Source organism: Akebia trifoliata, unplaced genomic scaffold (assembly GCF_017979445.1).
Source record: "Akebia trifoliata isolate Shusen 1 unplaced genomic scaffold, ASM1797944v1 Contig00232, whole genome shotgun sequence".
NCBI lineage: Eukaryota > Viridiplantae > Streptophyta > Magnoliopsida > Ranunculales > Lardizabalaceae > Akebia > Akebia trifoliata.
Window position 1 is genome coordinate 1237 of NW_028236884.1, and position 20783 is coordinate 22019.

The 20783-nt window shown below is 34.1% G+C and overlaps 1 pseudogene; it reads left to right on the plus strand.

Annotated features, from left to right (window-relative positions):
• Positions 1–14078: 14078 nt before the first annotated feature.
• On the plus strand, positions 14079–15324 carry LOC147381831 (cytosolic sulfotransferase 14 pseudogene; annotated as a pseudogene).
• Positions 15325–20783: the final 5459 nt, after the last annotated feature.

Consider the following 20783-nt stretch of genomic DNA (forward strand, 5'->3'; position numbering starts at 1 on the left):
TCATTGGGGCTCATGTCTTCGTACGTACTAAGGAAGTCTAACAATAATAATGTGTAGGTTCATCAAATAATAATGTCAGATACACATTTAGTCTTGCTCTTATGTAATAGCCACTCAAAAATTATATAAATTGTCATAACATTTAACATATATTGGCCCATCACATACGAATATGTTAGATAGTTATCTTAGGTGCAGATCATCTCTGATCAAGAATTATATCAAGTGCACAACTTAATAATATGTAATAAGTTGTGAGGAACAGAGACATATTTGGCAAAAAGAACAAAATTATATTGGATGGAAAAACTCATAATGAAACAGTACTAGTAACGAATTAGATTTAATTCTTACTACCTGAAGGGCTGATACTTGGATAAACAAAACTGGTGGATGTATGTGCCTGTTTTCCAGCCAAGTTAAAGAATTATCCTAGATGTTCACATCTGAAGAAGGTGCATGGGTAACTCAAGGCTTTTTCGCATTGAAAACATCAAGGCGAAATCCAGCTAGCTCAGGTCATGCAGGTAACAAATACTGTTCCAAGACACGATCATCGTTGGTTAACCTTTCAGTCTCAATTGGAACCTGAAAGAAGAAAAAAGAAGTATTAGTGATACTTGCCCCACTAAATAATTATTAGCAAAATGAATTGAAGGAAAATAGTAAGACAGAAGTCAATTGTACCTTGAATCAATTTAATTATGGACCTCTCTCCAACCAACTTTTTACACTAGCCTTGTTGAGATCCAACTTCCAAATCTTTTCTCACTGGGCTTCCAACTACAAGAAGTTTTTTGGCATGAAGACATGGGTCACTTTCAACTGTTCCCCCAAAAGATGCACGACAATGAAGTTCAACGAAGGGGTTTTCATCAAGAGAAAGAAGATTGTACTATCCCTCTAAACTAATAGAACTTGCACCAAGTCGTCTAAGATGCATTGTTACCCAAATAATACGGCATCGAACATAATTTAGGAAGGTGAATTTCACATGCCTTGGAACGTGACTCTCTCCACCAGCTTTTTTCTGGTCCATAAAATTCAGAAGACGACGTTATCAAGGATTGGATATCCCACTTTCCCATGCACGACTACTCTTCCTTATTTATCTTATTGCTGGCCCATATTTGCACCTTTAAAATCAAAAGTGCTTGTGTCAAATTAAAGGGTAAGAATTGTAGGAAATAAGAAATATACAAATTCCGTTTGTGTGCAAAGCCGTTGGTAGACTCTTCATAGTATAGTCAACTATTAAGAAGGAATTTTTGACACAAAGATAGAAAATTTCATTTACAATTGGGAGGGACTAATTCATGAGCCCCCAGAATTAATCTTGGTGGGAAATGCTTCTCTACTGTTTCAACCTTAATCTATGGTTGATTACCATACTCACAGTGCTGGGTAGCGACCGATATCTGATTAGAGTAAGGATGAATAAGTCCATGGAGGTGAAGGTGGAAGTAAAACAGGGAAATATATACCCCCTAGTTATTCTAAAATTGCTCAGATGATCAGTAGTTTCAGTGAAGTGATTTATGTATCAATACCACAAAAGGAACAAATTAAGTTAAGATCTATGCAGGAAGCAATATCATGCTCTTGGTCAAAATGCTTTGGTTTCAATTGAGACCAAAATGAGACATTGACCCAAGACATTGGATGATTTGGGATTGTCTTGGATCTCAAATGTTATGGAATTTCATGGATTGTCTCAGTTGAGATAGTCTTGGGTATTCTCATGATCAATACAATGCCTTGAGAGTTGAGACTAGATTTTATAGCTTGGTTATGTTCATACTACAATCAAAGTCCTGCATATATTTTGTTATATTAATTTATGAAATAGGTAATTTTTATTAGTTTTGATATGTAGTTTATTCAATATGACCACACGCATTTAGTCCTATAACTTAATGAGCTGGACATATTTAGCCCCCCATGACACTCAGTTTTTTAGTTCAAAAAAATAATAATAATAATAATAATCAACAATATCCAGCTTACTCAAAGGAAAAAAATGATTTAAAAATTGTTGTCTATGTCACTCATGTTGAAATGATTGTGAGGGAATTTGAGAGTTCGCAGCCTGATGGGCTGAAGTATTTCTAAGAATTGGATGTCAACATGTCCCCAAATAAGCTTGAGGTGCAGCAGTTGAGAAACCAGCATCACTTGTTAGAAGAATACATAAGAATGTTGCTATCTACTACAATATTACAATTTGAAAGGGGCAATAAGGCCCCATTCAGAATTTAGCTCAACCCTATTCTGTAGCATCCTCAAACCCAACAATCTTTGATGCCATGAATATTTACTTCTTTTATAGATGCAAAAGCTTTAATTGACTCCTAATACTCTACCTTCAACTTGTAACTTAAAATATGTTCTTGTTGAAATTCAAACATACTCTCTTCTAGTTAGGATACCCCAAGATAATAAAAATGTAAATTTCAGAAAGTCAGTAAAAATAATAGTGAAAGATTTCTTTCATTAATCTAGTTAGTTATGTATCATACTTCAAAGTAATTTCAGTGCACTTAAAATGGAAGTAGAAATCACATAAATCCAAAAAACATATATAGATCAGATTGCTACATTTTATTCAAATACATGAAGAAAGAACATAATTCCAATTAAAAAAAGATCATCTTATATTTATTTTTATTTATTTATTGAGAAAAAAAATTCTGAAATCTAAAATCCTCAGATTTTCAACAAGTACATTAAAAAAATAAACATGAATAACATAAAAGAAATTGAAGTAGAAATTATTAATGAAGATGAAATTATTCCTAAACATAAAGAAAACCTCTCTTAGAATGGTGACCTTACCATGAGAGATCAGAGAATCACCTCTAAAAACCTAAATCGTCAATCCAAATTCGAAGATATAAGATAAAAAATCCTAATACACTCTATATAAAGAAAACATGGATTAAAGAGAGTACCTAGCCCGAAGTCGCCATGATTCATGGCTTGTCGCGTGAGGTGATGAGCGAGAGAGATGAGATCGAGAAGTCGATCAAGGAAGGGACTAAGAGAGAGACTGAAAGGTCGATCGAGGGAGAGACTGAGCGAGAAAGATGAGATCGAGAGGTCGATTGAGGGAGCGACTGAGAAAGAGAGATGATATCTAGAGATCGATCGAGGGAGAGACTGAGAGAGCGATTGAGAGAGAGACTAAGAGAGCGACTGAGAAAGAGACTGATATCGAGAGTTCGATCGAGAGAGAGAGATATGTGATCGAGCGAGAGACTAAGAGAGTGAGTTTGATCGAGGGAGCGGCTGTGAGCATGGTTTTTAAACTCGTCTGAGACTGAGACGTATAGCCCAAGTTAACTCGATATCAGAGCCTAACGAGACCAACTCACAATGTGTCATGAGACGACCGCGTATCGTGAGATAAGCGAGTCGTCTCAGATGATATTTTCGCAAAACTCGGGCGATACGAACGAGATATACGAGACATCGCAGATATTATGTTAACTCGCGAGATAAACGAGTTGTATCGGATGAGATTTTCAAAATCTCGTCCAAGTTAACCGAGACAACCGAGTTTTACCTTGATCCTCTATTATTTCACCCCCCCAAATCAATTTTGCTCTATTATTTCTTCATCTTCTCCATCAAGTGAACAAAAAAAAGCTAAGATTTTGACGATAACTTCATCTTCTTCATCTTTTGTGGTTAAGTTGATGATTTTTAGTGATTAATTGGGAGATTTGTGTTTCTTAATTTACTCCCAATATTGACATACTGAATTAGAGTATTTTATTTATTGTTCCTTTATAGATTAGATTCAATTGCAGAACAGTACCCATTATCTAACTTAATTATGAAAACATAAGGTCAAGGTTATTGTGCTCGGTTGTACTTCACAATCAACCATCAAGTCTTTAGGTTTCTTATTAAATTTACAATCCCAAGTGATTTTTTTGGTTTTTATCTATCTTGGATTTGAGCTTGTTTGGTAGGTGCATCAGTGCAAGTGGTTTTGGTTATTTTATTTTCATGTTTCAATAAATTTTGTGTTAGTTTCTCTTAATTTAGATATTGAATTTATATAGAGCAACTAGAGAATGACAATTCATGGAGGTCTCCATTTGCCAAAAAGCATTAAATACAAGAAAAAAAATACTTGCTAAAATCATAATTAATTTGGATTGATCTATATGAATTTGTTTTACTCATTTGTTTGATTATTATAAATATCATCACAGATGAAGAATATGTTTCTTCTAGATTTTAATGGTGGTGATTTAGTCTCTGTGGTTCAGGTTCAAGATCCATGGTTAATTTCCAAGATGTTTATGGAAGAAAGACTTGTAAATATTTACTTTATTTATTTTGATAAGTATATTATGAAAAAAAAATTTAATTGTATATTTTTTTTTTTGTGGTTCATTTTTTAATAGGAATAATTTCTGAATTTTTCCTGAATTTTTCAGATTTTTTCAGATTTTTTAAATGGTTAAAAACTATTGTCTCAATGTCGAACGAATCGAGACGTATCGTCCGAGTCAACTCGGTATCAGAGCTGAACGAGTCGAGACCAAATACCAAGTTTAAAAACCATGGCTGTGAGAGAAAGTGTGAGACAGAGGTTTGTTCCGACAGAGAGATGGACATTCAGTCGTTTAAAATACAAATAAAACTATTTTCAAAAGTAAAACGGTTTAATACCGTTTTTTAATAAAAACGGCTTAATGCCGTTTTAAAAGTTTGTTCCTATTTCGCAACTTTTTTGTAGTGGTGGGAACGTCACATCCTTTGTGATCTGAGCATTTGCCTTAAGATTTGTATTAGTAAGGGAGTCAAGCTTCATGTTCAAGAAATGTCTTAGTTCATTCAATCAAAAGATTCAAAAAAGAAACATAGATTGAAAATCGTCCCATACTTCTTGGAAGTGAATTCACCTTGAAAAGTCTGATTTTGTGTGAGGTGGAATATATTATTATGACTTTTTAGTAGCTAAATTTAAATTTTAGTGTAAGTAATTAAGGGTTAGGAAAAACCCTATATAAGGAGACACCTATATTCATTTTCATAAACTAGAAATTAAAATTAAATATGTAAATTGAGTTGTTCATTTTATGAAACAATACTTTTGGAATGGAGAAATATTACTCCATGATTGGGCATGAGTAGATCTCTCGTGGATCAAGTTGATCCCCAAATTATTTATCTAGAGTAGAACACTTGACCATATTGGTTCAATGATCATTCCCTAATATATCCTTTCTATGTTTTGTACTATACTTTTGTAATTTTGTAACAGATCTTCAAAATTATTATGCAATGGATGTTTATGTATGATTTTTTCAATTGATTTCGGTTCTATATATCTAACTCCATTTGTTAGTATCAAATACCGTGCAAATGATGTGTGGATTAGGATTGTGAAAACCACACGAGTCATCAAATATCAACATTGAATAAGAAAAAAATCCAGAGAAAAATGAATTGCAAAAATGAGCATTCAATAAGATCAATTGAAATGGCACATTTCCTAAAAGTCTTCTTTGATAACGGGGGGGACTTGTATGCCCGACTAGCAGGGGCGAGGCAACTGGCTTCTTAGAGCACCATATCTCGTACAAATCCCTCAGGTACATGCAATATACCCTACACATTATCTATGTGGAGAAAGACATAATTTAAATTTCTAGAATTCTGTTTCTCAAATAGTGTAGAAACACACTAGCTCAAGACTCACAACCAAAAAGAAGAAGAATAACAACTAAAAGGATGAAAAGAAAAATACTAATTTAATTCAAAAAGAATCATTTACAAGTTGGAAAATGAGACCTTCACTTATACAAGATATGAAAATTGGAGTGTTGATGGTATCTTAGTCACTTTCTCTCTTCTTAATGATTATTTCAAGGACTTGGTTGTGAATGAGACTTCCTACATGTATATATAGGTGGTGGAGGATGTTTCTAGTATATTAAAATGCTTGTTCAAGAAGTTTCAAGAGGGTTCAAGATGGAAAACGAAAATGCATTGAAACTTAAGGTTGGTAGGAAAATAGAGATAATTGATGGTAAAGGAGTTCATCAATAAAAGTGAAGATTATAGAAGAGTTGATGGAAAAAGTAATACTGGTTACATGGGAAATGCATAAGTGATGGGGTAGAGAAGAGAGAGAAGGTGATATGTGTTAAGCACACTACAAAATTACATAAATACCCTCGTTACCACCTTAGAATAAAATAAGAAAATAAAACAAGAATTCTAGAAAATTAACTTTAAAATTTAACAATCTGAAACTCATGGGAGAGTTTTTCCATCATGGGGAAAGTAATGAGAACATAATCTTGCCAATCCTAACTTGAGTTTGACAACATAGAGTTTCGACCAAGTCAACACACATAAAAACCTTTTTTTTTTTTTTTAACTGAGCATTCATCGAGATTTGCATCAGCAAGGACTTGAGAATTGAATCTCCAACTGAGATATGATCTTCAAAAGAATTATTCGGTCCCTAAGGATTTGATGTCCAACTAAGGAAACAATATTAACAATCACAAAATCACATGTAGGTTTCTTCAAATCCCTCATAACATCCCTATTTTATGTTTATCTTCATTTTTATTATTTTTAAGATTTGGACTTGCAAGAAATATTCTTGTCAATTTGGCTGATTGATCTAGAAAGAAAAAATGGAGTTGCTTTAATTTGCTTTGATATCCTAGAAAACTTAATAGAGAAATTTACCAAAACGGAGCACCAATTTGGATTAATTCCCAAAACTGAGCGCTATTGAACTTATTTCCAAAAACGATAATTTGTCTTTTCAAAATTATTTTTTTTTTCTATCAAAATGGTAAAAATAAAATAAAATATGATCGGTAAATTGATAAATCTTTATATAGAAAATACCCTTTGACATGAGATTAAAGTGTTTTTGTATACTATAAAAGGATCCCATTGACATAAAATTTAAACAAATAAAAACAATTACTCAATATCAACAACATCCTGTTTTACATGAGATCAGAATTTATTTTTGTACATTGTAAAAATGATCCCATTGACACCATATATATATATATACTATATATATATATTTATAAATTAGTCAATTTCAATAGGATCCTCTTGACATGAGATCAGAATTTATTTTTGTACAATATCAAAAGGACTCCATTCACAAAGAACATTTTACAAAAAATAGTCAATGTCAACAAAATCCTCTTGACATGAGATCGGATGATATTTTTTGTACAGTGTCAAAAGGATGTCATTAACAAATGATTTGTTTTTTTTAAAGGAGTGTTCAAAATAAAAAATAACAAATTTAGTTGTCATATTCTTTTTACCATTTAAAAATATAATTTCCAAAGCAGTAAGTTACCTTTTTAGGAATTAAGTTCAATAGTGCTCCGTTTTGGGAATAATTATTCGATTTTTGATGCATGTTTTGGTAAATTTGCCTTATTATATATTACAAAATAAATGATGAAATACAAAAAACAAAATACAAACACCAAGTTGATATTTGAATTGAGAGTCAAGATGGCATATAAACATGTGTTTATAGATAAACATATTGAGCAAGTTTTAAATTTATGTTCTAAGATATTTTCAAACTAATATATATTTGCTAAATGTTATCTCGAATCACGATTTGCAAAACTGAACTGATAATCAAACAAAAAAAATTTCTTAGTTGGTTGGATTAGGATCCAAACGAGGTTCAATTTGATCGAACTGATTTTTATATACACACGAATCATGTGTTTTCTCATTTACATCTTCATAAAACATTCATATAAGTAAATAAATAAAATATAAGATTTAAAAAAAAAAATTTACTTTGTAAATCTACAAGAACACTAAAACACAGTAACATATTTTGTAAACAAACATTGATGAACAACTTCCATGAAATCAAAGTAAAATATAAATAAAAATTCTAAAATTCTTGATGATCAAATCAACAAAATAAATAGTTAAGAAACAACGCTTAAAAGTATTCAATGTTCTATCTTTATTTTATGAAAATAAAAAACTGTAAAAAAATGTTAGTTTTGATTTAATTAAGGATATTTTTTAGTTATATACTATCCCTGATATTTGGTTTAGTAGATTGATAGATGTTATTTGTTAGAATTTTAGTTATAGTAGGTTTCTATATTTAATTGTGTGTTCAAAAATTCTAGATTGATATATATTTTATTTGTTGGAATTTTAGTTATTGTTGTAGATGGCAGAATCTGCAGTAATACGCACTATGAATAGGCTACCTCGATAACTCAAAGATTTTGAAATAGTATTTAACAAATATGATGTGATTCTTACTATTCTGTCTCATAATTTCCTTATGAAACTTTGAGGTGTGAGGAAATATCGTATAAGAACATTCCAATTCTTTTCTTATTCATTTTCGAAAGCACAGAAAGCCATAGGTAATGAGTTGGTGGTGATATATAAGGAAGGTAATATTAGCACCCCATTTTTGTATTTTGCACTATAATAAATTGCAAAATCAAAGCAAACCCAATGGTAGGAGTGTTCAGGAGGACTTAATAGGTAGGCTTAAGACAAGGTATAGAAGGAAAAGGTATATGGCTCAAATTCTGAAAATGCCTCTAGTCTGGTATTCTGTCTTTCTACAGATTCTTTTGTTTCTCCTTTTTTAGAATTCCCCTAATTTGGCATTTTGTTTTCTTCTTTTCACACCTTTCAATTGGAGATTTTCTTTTAAATGACACTTTTCTTGAAAGAATATTTTTTGTATTTATTGTGTGACCAAGCCTGAAGTAATTTCTCAGGCACACCAATATTTTTTAAGATAAGGTCAAAATGTAGTTCAAATAAAAAACTACCCTCCCAAGGTTGGTAGGTGTGATTTATAAAGAATAGGCTATTCCTTTTATATAGGCTACAAAGGGCTTAAGAAATGATTTTATTTCTTTTTAAAAAAATTTATGGGTAAAAAAAGGAGGATGGTTCGGCGAAAGGTCTCCTCAAGTGAAACACTTTTTGATATGGCTAAGGCTCTAGGAACCTGATGTCTTAATCAGTTGTCGAGTTAGGTTTTTTTTTTTAGAGCAAATGTCCTAGACGGGTCTTCGATCTTTAGGATTTTAATAAAAACTTGAATGTCACTTATTGAGTGTGATGAGGTCATTTCTCTTCCCCGACATTAAGTTCTTCAAGTATGCTTGGATTCGCTCAATTCTTCAAGATTTTCCAAAGAATTTTCTTTTCAGTGATGGGAAGTATGATGGTTCCTTCTTCTAATTTGAATCTTGTTAGTCTTGTCGATAGTTTCAAATGCATCAATTTGATAACCTTGATTTTGAGTAGCACCTTTTAGTTCATGTCTCAATCAGTCCAGTATTCGGGTGCAATGAGATCCAATGTTAGCCAGTATAGTATTTGTCACGTCTCACAAGACTATATGAAAACATTGTCATTGTCGAATTTCTAATGTAAGGTGCTGTTTGTTAAATTGAAAAAAATAAGTGTTGAATAGCATTAAGCGCTGAAACTTATAAGCGCTGAATTTAAGTGCTGAAAAAGTTGTTTGTTTAGATGCTAAATCATATTGTTACACATTGCTGAAGTTGATAAACTGTCTTTGTTACCCTTGCAATCATATTATACATTGTTTGCATGTTTCAAATGCCTATTTCTTATCAAACACAATAAAATATATTATTTCTTATAAAATTAAAATACAATTCATTTTTAAATAATAAATAATACTCAAATATTTAATTTATAAATAATAATTTCTATTTATAAAAGCCCATAAATTTCGAATTAAAAATAATAATGTCATACAAGTCACCAAAATTTGAAATCAACATTAAAATAATTTAATTTCGGATGAATAATTTTCGATGGAAATAAAGGATGTGTAATTATAAAAGTACCCTATGAATTTATAAGAGCAACCCACACCATAGCCAATTATTTATTTATTTATTTATTTATTTTTATTTATATGGATTAAAGTTTTTGGAATGAGCAAATTTTTAGTGAGGATGGTCTATATGGTCTAGAGATCATCCTCACCAAAAATTAGTCCATTTTGAAACTTCTAATTCGTCTAAGATAATTTTTAAAAAAAAGGGGAGGGGGGAGGGGGACAATTTACGATTCTTGAACTTGTTTTGATAGGGTTAGAAGTTTTAGAATGTGCTGATTTTTGGTGAGGATGATCTCCTCATTGTAGAGATCATCCTCATCAAAAATCAACTTATTCCAAAACTTTTAACCCATATAAGACAATAATTTAGCCATGGTGTGGGTTTATTAATTTGTGGGATGCTTATACACTAATGAGAAAATCATCCTCACCAAAAATCAACTCATTTCAAAAATTTTAACCCATATAAGACAAAATAATTTAGCCATGGTGTGGGTTTATAAATTTGTGGGGTGCTTATATACTTATCCATGGGATATAAGAGGTAATATCCTTTTAAGAATAAGGGCATACTTGTCCATGCTCAAAAAAACGAAGGGCATACTTGTCCGTGTCAAAAAAAATGAAGTACTTACCGCTTCAGCACTTTTTTTCAGCATCAAAATAGTGCTGAATTTTTTTCACTTATTTTCAGCAATAAACGCTGAAAATATAGTGTAAACAAACGCGCTATTTGGACAAAAAGTGCTGAATTTAATTTTTTTTTAGCAATAAGCGCCGAAAAATAGCGCAAACAAACACTACCTAAGTCTACTATTTTCTCATATTCTTTTGAGGACAAGTCGGCATCAAATCGCCTTTCTTAGGTGCATTCTTTAATTCCAATATTTAACAAATTTGTTTATTGAACTTGAGACACTTCTTCGTGTTCGATTTTATGCTTGGAATATTATTACACGCATGATAATTGAAAGACTCCTTTATTTCAGTAGAATTGAGAAAAAGTTGTTATACCAAAGGTTGACAGACTCTTAACTACATAATTAAAGATTTAAGATGAATAGCCTAAATCTAGCGGCAACGATTGGCCGAGGTCTAACCCTAATTGGGTTTAAACGTTTCATCCCAAAAGACGTTGGAACAATTTGCCAAATCAGCGGTTGGCGCCAATGGGTGGGGGTGCATTGACTTATTATAAGTCTTAACATATCGTTTCATCCCAAAAGTCGAATTGACTCGCTCAATCGACATATATATTAATTATTTAACTCACTTTCATTACAAATTTAAATGAGTTTTATATTTAAATAATTATAATTTATAATGAAATAAAGTGAAAAAAAATATTTACTCACAAACTCACATTTATTTAATATGTTAAATATTTAAGTTAATAATTAAATTTAATTAATTGTTAAAAAAAAAAAAATACATAAAACCAAATTGACTTGGCTGAGTCATCACCAATCGTAGAAAAATACAAGGGTTGAAGTTTCTTTGCAATGCCTAGGCTGAATTGCTAGATAAACCAAACATTAGAGTTTATTGGATGAGTTATAACTAATTCCACCAATTCCAACTCCACGTCCTACTCCAACTCCAATTAACTCCTATTTCCAAACACATCCTAAATATAAAGTATGTACTCACTGAGTTTTGTTTTATGGGCCAGTGGCGCGTAGACTTGGTCCCCATACTGTCACTTGAATGTTTGGCACACCCTCACCCACTACAGAAAAAAACAAAAAAAACACAAAAAACAAAAAAACCTTTACCCCACCCCACCCACTATCACATTAATGTTTGGCCCACCCTTAAAGCATTTTGCAAATCAATGATTTTTATTTCATAAACCCCCAGTGACGCCTATCACGTGAATGTTTAGCCCACCCATAAAGAATTTTTTCTTTTTTTTATCAATATATTATTTTTTTTCATAAAGGCCCCCACCCACTATCACATTAATGTTTGGCCCACCCTTAAAGCATTTTGCAAATCAATGATTTTTTTTCATAAACCCCTAGTCACGCCTATCACGTGAATGTTTAGCCCACCCATAAAGAATTTTTTCTTTTTTTTATCAATATATTATTTTTATTTCATAAAGGCCCCCACCCACTATCACATTAATGTTTGGCCCACCCTTAAAGCATTTTGCAAATCAATGATTTTTATTTCATAAACCCCTAGTCACGCCTATCACGTGAATGTTTAGCCCACCCATAAAGAATTTTTTCTTTTTTTTATCAATATATTATTTTTATTTCATAAAGGCCCCCACCCACTATCACATTAATGTTTGGCCCACCCTTAAAGCATTTTGCAAATCAATGATTTTTATTTCATAAACCCCTAGTCATGCCTATCACGTGAATGTTTAGCCCACGCATAAAGAATTTTTATTTTTATTTTTATCAAATATATTTTTATTTCATAAAGGCCCCACCCAACCTGCCTTTATCACATGAATGTTTGGCCCCACCCTTAAAGCCCTTTTCAGATCAATAGTTTTTATGTCATAGAGCCCCCCCGCGCACACAACCACCCCACTAGCACATTGGTGCAACCTAAAAATATTTGTTTTAAGAATTGAACGGGTCGTTGATCAACAGGACATTTCGAGTCAGTCCAAACTGGTCCTACCACTTCTTCAAGCCAGTCGAATCCAAAAGTGAAATCTTAAGTAATTTCTTTTTGTTTAATTTCTTCGCAAAATCATACATTTTCAACTTCAAAAATAATTGGATGCCATGTACATGGAAGGCTACTAATAGACATATTCCTTGCGACCCGATCACAAAGAATGCTACAAGAAGTCATCACTCTTATTAATAAAGGATTTGATATTTTCAAGAGGTACGTGAATTTCCTAAGGATAAATTGATGAGGTGTTTCTGCTGGAATTACTATGTTAGACCTAAACATCATCTTATTGTTCTCTCCTCTTGTTTTATAAGGCATTTCTTTAAACATATCATCAAATCGCCCCAAGAATTTGTATTTTCTTGTATCTTAATCAAGTTAATCATTTGTCTTTTTTTTTTTTTTTTTTTTTTGTGTGTTAAGAAAGCAAGATTTATACTTATAGATAAAGTATAATACATAAGAACTCAAGGGCATGCCCCCCATTTCACATAAATAATTGGGAATTCAAGAAGTCTCCCATAAAAGATTTTCTAACCGGTTGTGGGGAGCTCCAAAAGAGTGAAACAAGGCTGAAGTTCAACTTTATCACAGACACCTCAATTATTACCAAGGGCATCCCACACAATAGTCAATTTTTTTTGGTCTTATATGGGTTAAAAGTTTTGGAATGAACTGATTTTTGATGATGATATGATGATGATCTCCTCCCATAAAGATTATCATCACAAAAAATTAACTAATTCCAAAACTTTTAATCCATATAAGATAAAATAATTTGATTATAATGTTTGGTGCCCTTATAATAATTGGAGTGCCTTTCACTCTTTTCTATGATAAATCGCACTAGCTATGGTTTGGTCACTAAGAGTGGAAATGGCTGAGTGGTTCGTACCAATTTATATAATGAAGGCAGGACTTTGATAGCTGACTGTCTCCCCACTACACATGTCAGAGAAAATAGGTTTAGAGTAGGAGTAGCTCAAAGAAAAAGGCCTTCCTAAGGTTCATCCATCGTTGAAACAAAACCTTAAGATCCAAAATAAATCTTGATGATTTGTTTCGACCACGAATGAGCTAGTCCTTTTTTGGCATTTTAAGCTAGTTAGAAAAATGATTTTGATATAATTATTGATGGCTTGGTGGCCCCATGCACATAGTGTAGCCCTGCACCATGTGTTATGTTCGAAATCAACAAATTTTCTCATTATGAGTCCGATCTCTCTACTTAAATGTGTGGATTGTCAAATATACGTGGTTAGCAATCAATGTGGCATCATTAACCATGATTGGATACCAATGGGAGATAATTGTAATAATAGATCAAAAGATTTTAAAAACTTGTAAACAAATTTAAAAGTTATTTTCCACCGTTGAATTTCAAAGCCTTAGATCGAGAAAAAAAATATTTTTATTTTCAAATTAGATCTACGAAATAAATCCTAGAGATTTGAGGTATTATTTGGCAAGCAATACATGGCAGTCTACATGGGCCACATACACGAACCCAGTAAGATTTTTTTTACTACGGTAATCACACCGCCTTACTCTATTAATAGGTCTCAACTCCTCTAAGGTCTAACACAGTCCCTTGGTTTTGTTACTAGCTATCATATGGCTTCTCCCCTTGAAGAAGAAGGACTAACCCAGGAGTTAAAAGAACTACCTCCATCCCTTCCCATAGAGAGAGGATGGGATTCTTATCCCTTCTATCAGTACCAAGGCTTCTGGTATCCAGCTAAGGCGCTACAAGGAGCAATGCACATTCAACAACACTTCCAAGCACGTGATAATCAGGTACAACGTGGTTGAAATCCCTTGTTTTTGCTGTAATGAACCGTTCTTGCTACAATATTAATTCTCATAACCATCCCTTGCTTACTACTAATCCTCATGATCTCGTACCTTTCTTGGAGTTTAATATCTGTGATAACAACCAGTTTTGTAACCTTTCCAACCTTCCATCTCCAAGGCTATTTTCTGTACACATGCCTTACACACCATTGCTAGGATCGATCAAGAACTCGAATTGTCGAATTATATATCTATGTAGGAATCCAAAAGATACCTTTATCTCCCTTTGGCAGTTCGTGAGCAAGATAAGACCACAATGTCATGGGAAACTTTCACTGGACGAAGCTCTTGAACTGTTTTGCAAAGGAGCTTCATGGTATGGACCCTTCTGGGAACATGTGTTGGGATATTGGAAAGAGAGCTTAGAGAGGCCTAAGAAAGTGTTATTTTTGAAGTATGAAGAAATGAAGGAAGACATCACCTCACAATTGAAGAGGGTGGCAGAATACTTGGGCTGTCCTTTCTCTATCGAGGAAGAAAAGGATGGGGTGATAGACCAAATAACAAGAATGTGTAGCTTTGAGAAGTTATCTGATTTGGAGGTGAACAAAACTGGAAAAAATAATTATTTGATCGAAAATAATACTTACTTTAGGAGAGGAGCAGTGGGAGATTGGATGAATCATTTGACGCCTCCGATGGTCAAAAAGTTAGACCAGGCCATTGAACAAAAGATATATGGTTCTGGTTTGACATTCAAAGTGTCTTAGGATGCCGACTATGGATTGGGTTTGTAATGTTATAATAGTAGTAATGGTGAATTGTAACAAGATCTATTGTGATATACCATATCATTCCTTTTCATGAAGATTAGGATGGAAGGATTATATTATATTAGATATATTTAACTAGAGTTAAATCCAATTAGGATTCATCTTTGTTTTCTATATAAAATCTATTAAGGAACATTGTATTGTACTCCAATTATCAGTTAAATATTTTCCACTTTATATGGTATCAGAGTACTGGATTTTCTTATCATGAAATTCTCTTCTGACCTTTTATTTTCATTTCATTTCAATTGCACCTTTTATTTTGTGCAATATACATGAAGGCATTTAACTCTTCAGCATGAAGAATAGTCCAATCTCAAATCCAGTAACAATGTAAATCTCGAGGCAAATACCAAGATCAGAAATTAAAATTTTTTTTACCTCTTTCGATGAGTTAACACATTCCAGATACTTTATTATGGGTCTTGAGCTAGGTTTACCTGAATCTTGACCTAATTATAAGAAAGGTACAACAAATATGGAAATCAGTAACGGTTTATAACCGTTCCTAATCTAGTATGAAATCGTTGGCTCACCATCTCTAATCGAGGCGTCGTGAATGGATTTAAACGGCTGTAAGCCGTTCTAAATTTCAGTATTTGGAAGGGTTAAAATCCGTTCCAAAACTCAGATTTTGGAACGGCTTAAAACAGTTCCAAATATGCATTTATATATAATAAAAAATTCTTAGACATCAATTTAAAATCCAATGTCTATAAGACTGATGTCCTAAGTCTTAGACTTTGGACATCGGTCACAAACCGATATCTAACTTAAAAAAATTTAAATTTTAAATATTTTAAATATCCAAAGAAGGATATATATATATTATATATATATATTTTTTTTTTTTTTGACGATGGAAGCTTCTCTAGGGGTTGTGCATGCAAATCAGATTAGCATTCGTAGAGTTGTAGTGGATGGTGATAAAATTGGTGATCAACAACACAAACTATTGGAATCGATTGTGATGCAAGGAGATTACCAACTTTGATCTTGACAACTAATAGTCTCAGTCTTCTTTATCGCATCTCAACAACTAGCACCTTCGATTCTTGTTATTGCTTCTCGACATCTTAAAGCTTAACTCTTTATTATTGTTAAAGGATAATCTTTCAAACTTACATTTTTTTTTACCCTTTTGTTCTTGTATACAATGATTTGCAACAGGGTGCATTGATCAAGAAATTAGGAAGCCACGCTCGTCCATTAATTTTTATAATGACTATATTTGTCAATCATGTGTGAGGCGAACATTGTTGACTTGTCAAAAGAGTTGCGTGATGAGAGATGTACCCGTAGAAGAACCATGCGACGAACTCTTTGTCCAGCTAGTTGGCCAATCTATAGCATAGCTGTTCATCAGTCGTGCTTAGGAGGTGACAACGTCAACTGACTGACAAACGTCAATTGGCTAGAAAAATCACTTGAAGCAGGATTTGTTCAGGCAGAAGAACCATGCAACGACCTATTTGTCCAGCTAGTTGGCCAAGCTCTAAAACAGTCGTTTATCATTAGTGCTTAAGAGTAGACAATGTCAACTAGCTGACAAACATCAATTGGCTTGTAGATTCACGAGACTCAAAATTCGTATACGTCGAAGATCCATGCGACGACCTATTTGTCCAGCTAGTTGGTTAATCTCAAAGCAGCTATTCATCAGTAGTGCTTAAGAGTGGACAACGTCAACTGGCTGACAAACGTCAATTGACTTGAAGAATCACTTGAAGTAAGATTTATTCAAACAGAAGAACCATGCGACGAGCTATTTGTCCAACCGGTTGGCTAATCTCTAAAGTAACTGCTCATCAGTAATGTTTAAGAGTGGACAATGTCAATCGGTTGACAAACGTCAATTGGCTAAAGAATTACTTGATGCGAGATTTGTTCATACAAAAGCACCATGCGACGAGTTATTTGTCCAGCCGGTTGGCCAATCTCTAAAGCAACTGTTTATCATTAGTACTTAAGAGTAGACAACGTCAACTGACTGACAAACGTCAACTGGCTTGAAGAATCACTTGAAGTAAGATTTATTCAAATAGAAGAACCATGCGACGAGCTATTTGTCCAATCGATTGGCTAATCTCTAAAGCAACTGTTCATCAGTAATGCTTAAGAGTGGACAATGTCAATCAATTGACAAACGTCAATTGGCTAAAGAATCACTTGATGCAAGATTTGTTCATGTAGAAAAACCATGCGATGAGCTATTTGTCCAACTAGTTGACTAACCTCTAAAGCAACTGTTTATCAGTAACGTTTAGGAGTGGATGACGTCAACTGGCTGACAAACGTCAACTAGCTAAAAGAATTGCGGTACGCAAGCTTTATGCACGTAGAAAATCCATGCGACGAACTATTTGTCCGGCTAGTTGGCTAACCTCTAAAGCAACTATTTATCAATAATGCTTAGGAGTGGATGATGTCAATTGGCTGACAAACGTCAACTGGCTAGCAGGATCGCAACGTCAATTGGTTGACAAACGTCAACTGATTAGAAAAAAACCATGCGACGAATCATTTGTCTAGCCGGTTGGCTAATCTTTAAAACCAGAGCATTATTGAGTATGATTTATTTTTAGATTGATGTGGTTGAACCTGAAGTAATTTTATAGGATGCCTACGTACCCAAAATGGGATCAAACTATAACGTAGTTTAGATGGATAATGCTCTAAGTTTTGCCTAGATCGCCCTCTCGGGTTTTCAATCTAGCGAGTTCGAAATTTTTTTTTTAACCATTCACAGTTTTAACTCATGCAGGTCAGGAGTATCATGTAGTTTAAGCTCATACGATAATGAGCATTGTCAAACAGTTTAAGCTCGTGCCGAGGAGTATTGTTAAACAATTTAAGCTCATGATGGGGAGCATTGTCAAATAGTTTAGGGAGCATTGTTAAACAGTTTAGGGAGTATTGTCAAACAGTTTAGGCTCGTGCTGGGGAGCGTTGTCAAACAGTTTAGGCTCATGCTGGGGAGTATTGTCAAACAGTTTAGGCTCATACTGGGGAGCGCATTCTTTCAAGCATAGAATCTTTTGAGGAATTTACTGTTAATTGGGCCAAGACGTAATCCTTCTAGTGTTACAAGAAGATATGCACCATTAGTGTATACTTTTTTCACTACATGAGGCCCATCCCATTTCGGATCAAACTTCTTTCCAGAACGGTGTGAGATGATGATTGATCGTTGTACAGCGAGAACTAAATAGCCAACTTGAAAAGAACATGGTCGAACTTTCTTATTGAATGCACGTGACAGACGGGCTTGGTAACATTCTAGCCGTTGTTGTACTTCAAATCTTTTTTCGTCCAATGCTTCAAGTTCAGCTAGACGTAACTTAGCATTTTCATCGCAGGTCAAACCTTCTTGAATCACAATCCTTAGTGAAGGTATTTGTCATTCCAATGGGAGAACAATTTCAACTCCATAAACCAATGAGTAAGGTGTGGCTTGTGTGGAGGTGCGGTATGAGGTTCTGTATGCCCATAATGCTTCTCCAATTCGTTCATGCCAATCCTTTTTAGATTTTGAGACAACTTTCTCAAGAAGCTTGCAGAGAGTTTTATTGAAGGCTTCGGCGAGTCCATTTGCTACAGCGTTGTACATTGTAGAACATCTCTGCTTAATGTTAAACTTCATCCAGAATTGATCTATCAATGTATTGTTAAAAGATTTCCGTTTATCTGTCATGATATATCGTGGAATGCCGTAACGGAAGATGATATTATTTTTGATGAAGTCAACTACCGTTTCTTTCTTGACCTCTCGAAGGGGAACTGCTTCTGTCCACTTAGAAAAGTAATCAGTTGCGGCAAGGATATAAAGATGTTGTTTTGAAGATTTTGGGAGTGGTCCAACTACATCAAGTCCCCACCCGTCAAAAGGCCAAGATGCGATTGTAGGATGCAATGGCTCCGGCGGTTGACGAATGTAATCTCCATGAAATTGACAAGCTTTACACCTCTTTGCGTGGTTTAAAGAATCTTTCACCATAGTAGGCCAGTAAAATCCCACCCTCTTCAGACTGTGATGGAGTTTTGGTCCTGACTGATGTGAACCGCACACTCTAGAGTGTGCTTCTTCTAAAGCATCTCAGATTTCATCATCTCCGAGACATCTCATTAAGATATCGTCGAAAGAGCGACGATATAACTTATCATTGAAATATAACAATCGAGGTGCCCTACGACGTATTTCAATTTTGTGTTTTAGGTCGTCTAGCAGCTTCCCATGCTGTAGATAGTCAATAAGTGGCTGTCTCCAATCTTTGACTTCAGCTATTTCAACAACGTTTGCTTCGTGAGACTCACAATTTTCATCTATCAAAGGAGGTAATACCCACCGATGGCAGATAGGGATACTCATTGTCTCTCCTTCTGGCATAGCCAAACTTGCAGCAAGACTAGCTAAAGCGTCAGCCTGTTTGTTTTCAGCTCTTGGTATATACCTAATGATGACGTTTTCGAATTGTCTTACCAGTTGTACAACATAGCAGTGATAAGGCACTAACTCATGCTTTTGGATGTCATACTCTATCGAGAGTTGGTTAATGACAAGTTGTGAGTCCCCATACACGTAGAGTTGGTGTAACTTCATCTCTAGCCCGAGTTCTAAACCAATGATCAGAGATTGGTATTCTGCAACATTGTTTGAACATAATTTCTTCAAGGCAAACGAGAATGGCAATACTTCATTTTGTGGGGTGATAAAAATTACACCTGCCCCCGCTCCACCTCTTCTAGCTGAGCCATCAAAGAACATTCTCCAAGCTGGAAACACATCAATAGAGAATATTTCTTCGTCGGGCAAGTCGTGAGACAATTACCATTCAGCCAGAATAGGATGATCGACAAGAAAATCGACTAACGCCTGCCCTTTTACAGTCTTTTGAGGGATGTAAATAATTTTAAATTCTGATAAGAAAAAGGCCCATTTAGCTAGTCTTCCCGACAAGACTGGCCTTGTCATGATGTAGTTGAGTGGATCAGCTCGCGCAGTGAGTCGGATTGTGTGCGACAACATGTAGTACCGGAGTTTCTTTGTGGCAAAGATAAGCGCTAAACATGTCTTCTCGATGGGTGAATAGTTTACTTCTACTCCAACAAGAGTTCGACTCAAGTAGTAGAGTGCACCTTCTTTTCCTTCATCATTTTCTTGAGTCAACAATGCTCCTAGTGAAATTTCTTGTGCACTAATATAGAGAATCAATGGTTTTTCAGAAATTGGTGTAGAAAGAAAATGAGGCTTGAGAAGATACTCCTTGATGCTTTTCAGAGCATTCTCACAAGCTTCATCCCATTCGAATGATATATCTTTTTTCATCAGTCGACTAAGGGATGACAACACCCAGCTAAGTTTGAAATGAACCTACGAATGTAAGCGAGTCGACCTTGTAGACTTTTGAGTTCATGAATGTTCTCTGGTGTCGGCATCTTTTGAATGGCTTCAATCTTGTTTCTATCGATTTCAATACCGCGATGCCGAACCACGAATCCCAAAAATTTACCCGAGGTGACTCCAAAAGCACATTCTAATGGATTCATCTTAAGCTGGTACCATCGTAATTTGTCGAAGGTATCACGTAGATGTTGTAAGTGATCTTCTCTTTTCCTGGACTTTA